Raw genomic sequence first — 4,734 nt, forward strand, 5'->3', positions numbered from 1 at the left:
CTTTTCACATTTGTACAACATATGTTAAAGTGTTCCCCTGCACTTCTCAGACCTCCAGCACAACTCAGAATCACAGAGCTTTAATCTTGCAAGTTTACAAGAGCCGAATAGAGTCAATGTAGAATTTTATATATAATTCGGCAGGTCTGTATTATCTAAATGTCTTATACCAGGATCCTGTTATTTCTTTCCATTTCTCAATAGTTATCTCATTCTGCAGATCTTCATCCCATACTCTCTTGAGACCCCCAAGTTTTGGTGAGTAAAACTGTCTCATGAAACTGTACAATTTGGAAGCACCACCCCTAGTGTAGCAAGTGTGTAAAAGTGTTTATATTTCACCCCAAATCTACTTTCATTTTCCATGTACATTTGTTTTTTGTTGTTGTTTATGTATTGTACTTTATTTTGGTGGAGGAGCTTTTATTTTCTTACTTCCTGCTGCCGCCTCACATCCTGTGTTAGTGCTGCCCTCCCAGTGTTACCAGGTGTACGATAATTATCGTATTTGTACGATAATTTTGCCCTCTGTACGATGTACGATCATTAATCCCAAAAGAGGCCAAATATATGATAATTTGACCATTCCGTGAATGTGTGGTTGTCATCGGTTGTAATCAACCTGCCGCAACTGCCTGTCAGGTTTTTTTTTTGTGAACCCTGAAGGCATCTGTTTCCGGAAACAGATGCACGATTGGCTGGAATTTTCAGCCAATCGTGCTTTTATAAATGTGAGCTACGAGTGACGTGTATGCGTTTGCCTCAGAACAACGGCTATGATTGGCTGAATAGTCTGCTGCGCCCGCCCCATGAGTGAGAAAAAAAAAAAAAAGAAAGAAAGAAAGAAGCAGAGCCAGTCTGGAAGAAGAAGCGCTGAGTATCTGTCAGACACTATTCAACACTAGAGTGACTTTAGCGCATCAATAGACTTGTTATTTTGGTTATGACGGATGTACGATAATTTCCCTCAAAATACGATAATTTTATGTCTCTGGTACGATAATCCTACATTTCTGATCTGGCAACACTGAGCCCTCTCCAGTTGGCACTGAGATGTGCTGGGGAGAGGTGAGTGTGCAGAGTTGTCTTTTGTTTATATGTTAAAATGCTGAATATGTCCTAAAACTTAGGTTTGTTAAACTTACAACTTGTTTTATATTGTTGTTAAGCTGTTTTATGTTAGGCACAGCATTGTACCAAGTGTTGACTCCCACGTTGGTGACATTTATCAAGTTTTACTGTGCCAATGTGATTCCTTTTGTTTTTATCAAAGGTGTGCATGGAAAAGCTTGACACTGAAACTGCTGTGCTGAAAATATTTTTATTTAAAACAAAATAAACCCTTGGTTGTTCTGTACTAGCTTTTGCAACTCTTTTTGAAGTGAAAAGGGAAAATTTCATTGTACTGAGATTATGCAACTCCAAAATTCTTATTTAGGGATGCTGTAGTTAGTAGCTAGTTGTGCAAAGAATAGTCTCGTTCCTCTCAAAGACATTGTTGTGGTCCTGGGAGCATATTTTGAGTTTGTTCAGCAGGGGGCGTCCAGGAGCCTTCTGGAGAGCGGCTAGGCAACTATTCTGTAACACCTGGAGCCCATTGGGTCTCATCAGCGGAGCTGCATATAAGGAGCCGGCTGACATCTCTTCAGTGCCTGAGTGTTAGCCCAATGTGGTACTTCAAGCCCTTCAAATCTTGTTGCAGAGACTTGCTTAGAACCTTGCTGCATTTTTTGATCCCCTGTGTTTTTGACTCCTCCTAGGTCACCCAGCTCCCAGTTGGCTCCAGCTCGGAGATCTGTGTCTTGTTCATGCCTGGATTAAACCGTTGTCTGATTGCTCCGCTACTCAACCTTCAGAACCACCACAGATCGAACCCTGTCCGCTCTCCACCGCCCTCCACCGCTCTTCTGACATCTCCTGACGCCTCCTGTGAGTTCAGATCTCCTCAGAGCCAGCAGTTAATTCCCTCCCTGGATGAAACTTCACCTCAACACCTGTAAGCTAAACCTCCTATCTAACCAACCACCAGTTCAGAAACCAAGTCATCTAACCAGCGTTCTGGGAGCATATTCTGAGTTTGTCCAGCAGGGGGCGTCCAGGAGCTTTCTGGAGAGCGGCTGGGCAACTTTTCTGTAACACCTGGAGCCCATTTGGTCTCATCAGCGGAGCTGCGTATAAGGAGCTGGCTGACGTCTCTTCAGTGCCTGAGTGTTAGCCCAATGAGGTACTTCAAGCCCTTCAAATCTTGTTGCAGAAACTTGCTGCATTTTTTGATCCCCTGTGTTTTTGACTCCTCCTAGGTCACCCAGATCCCAGTTGGCTCCAGCTCGGAGGTCTGTGTCTTGTTCATGCCTGGATTAAACCGTTGCCTGATTGCTCCGCTGCTCAACCTTCAGAACCACCACAGATCAAACCCTGTCCGCTCTCCACTGCTCTTCTGACATCTCCTGACGCCTCCTGTGAGTTCAGATCTCCTCAGAGCCAGCAGTTAATTCCCTCCCTGGATGGAACTTCACCTCAACACCTGTAAGCTAAACCTCCTATCTAACCAACCACCAGTTCAGAAACCAAGTCATCTAACCAGAGTTCTTTCTTTAAAGGGATCACTGACTCCTGAGCCACCTAATCCTGTGTTTCCCAGAGGGGTCCGTTTGAGTCTCAAACAATTTGAGAAAATAAATCTTTTTTCCTAAAAAAGGAAACTGCTGTTGATATTTTCTGAGTGTTTTCTGCATGTGGGTCAGACACTTAGGCATCGCCATGACAGACATTCCCAATAAAGTTAATACTTGCTACAGCCCATGATTTCTAATAGTTTTTTCTGCCAACTTTCAATAATTTGTTAAACCATAAGGATGATCAATAATGTGATGTGATGCTTGCCAGGTATCAGCAAATATCAATAATGGATTCCCTAATGGGATTTCACCCCTAGTTTGTGATATAAAAGCCTGTATCGGGACTGGTTCAGTAAGTTCCTTTTCAATTGTGAACCAGGCCAGCGCTGTGTCCTCTGCAATATACATCTTGGCTTGGCTTAAGAAGGAAGGCATAGTTGTACCAGTCCAATCTCGGCAAGTTGAGGCCCCACATCTTCTATTGCAGCCTACATTTTAGTTATATTTAAAGATGGTCTTGTACTTTCCAATAAAAATGTGTCTACTGCAGCATTGTATTTTTTAAGTGGAGAAGAAGGAAGGAGTATCGGTAGCTAGTATAGGATAAAGTTATTGTGTGGAACCACCATCATTTAAAGAGGATAGAGAATATATAATACAGGTTTATTACCCCCCTGCCATAAACCCCCTACCGTGGTTTATGACCCTTCAGCTTTTGTTGAACTCCTAATCATTTTAGTGACTACCCATTTCCCAGATGCAACATGTCACACCTGGCATTATCCGGCACCCCCACGTGCACACTCCTCCCATGCACGCACACACAGCTGCAGTTGTAATAAATACCGTTGAGAATATCTTATCCAATCAAAAGAAAAGGGAGGGTTTTTTATTCCTTTAAAATGTTCCTTGCCGTACTCTCCAATATCTGGTGGCCAGTATCTGTTCAAAGATGGTTAGAGTAAAAAGAGTCAAGAGTGAGAATGCTGACATGAAGCCGGGTCCGTCTACTGCTGAAGTTTCAACTTCAACAACCCTAGACAAGAAACCGCCAACCGCGGCAGCGTCAACTTCGACGGACAAGAATCCTCCGAATGTCGCAGGTGCTGGGCCATCAACTGAAAAAGAGTCAGCACAGACGGTGCTGGACGAAGCAATCGCGCCCTTCGTGGAAAACAAGTCCGCTCTCGTCGGGGAAACTCCGTTATCGATCTATCATCATTCCGACCGTGTAGCTGACGCGCCCTGGAGAAGCGTGTTCTACCTGTGTAGAGTGCAGATACCTCCTCCCGGCTTGCTGCATCAGGAGTGGTCTTTAGAAGATCACGGTTTCTGTGGTGCGTTGGGCTACGTTTTCAACTACAAGAAAGGTGAACTAAGTCTGTACCAGCTGCAAGAAAGTGAGAAACTGGGTCCGTTATCTCCTTTCGGAAGGCTGTTATACAATGACTGGGCCGTGCTAAGACTGGCGGTACCACGTAACATCCTGAATCAAGGAGAGGAAGAAGGTAGATCCTCGCCACCGGCAGCAAAGTGGGCCAGAAGGAGGCTTTTTCCAAAATTGTGGAGAAAAAGATTCTCTTTAGCGCAAGTTGGGCAGCAAAAGACAGCCTGAGCGGTCGTTGGTATTTTTGGGCGAGCGTGCGAATGGCTGACACCTCCAACCTGTTTGTCCTGGAGTCTGTTAATCCGGACTGCGGCTTATTCAGGACTCTGCTGGCTGGTGGAGGTGTGGTCAAGGAAAATGGATGAAATTGGTGAGCAAATTTCCGGCCTTTTTCACAGCTGCCGTTGCTGGGCTGACATAATGACGGTGAAGAAAACTAATCATTTAAGCGCCGCCTTCTGACCCCGCCTCCCTCTACAATATATATGGAGGCGGTTGTAGGTTCCTCTGCTAAAGACTTCAACTCATCACAGATGACAAAATGTCCTGTCAATCGAAGCAGACCACTCTGTCAGAATGCTGGGGTGGGTACGACCAGCGTGAAGAGCCACTCTGCCCACCTTCAGGGCCAGAAGGGTATAATATGGAACCTTATTACCCCCCTTCACCGTCACTAAATTCTTACTCTTCCTCATCCTCATCTGCCCCCTCACTCACCGAGGTTTTATG

The 4,734-nt window shown here is 44.8% G+C and overlaps 1 long non-coding RNA gene across 1 annotated transcript; it reads left to right on the top strand.

Annotated features, from left to right (window-relative positions):
• Positions 1 to 2,060: 2,060 nt before the first annotated feature.
• On the top strand, positions 2,061 to 2,696 carry LOC119617814. Its single transcript, XR_005234232.1, has 3 exons — positions 2,061 to 2,224; positions 2,301 to 2,526; positions 2,601 to 2,696. It is a non-coding gene; the product is annotated as an uncharacterized LOC119617814 (long non-coding RNA).
• The last annotated feature ends 2,038 nt before the right edge of the window (positions 2,697 to 4,734 follow it).

Source organism: Kryptolebias marmoratus, linkage group LG16 (assembly GCF_001649575.2).
Source record: "Kryptolebias marmoratus isolate JLee-2015 linkage group LG16, ASM164957v2, whole genome shotgun sequence".
NCBI lineage: Eukaryota > Metazoa > Chordata > Actinopteri > Cyprinodontiformes > Rivulidae > Kryptolebias > Kryptolebias marmoratus.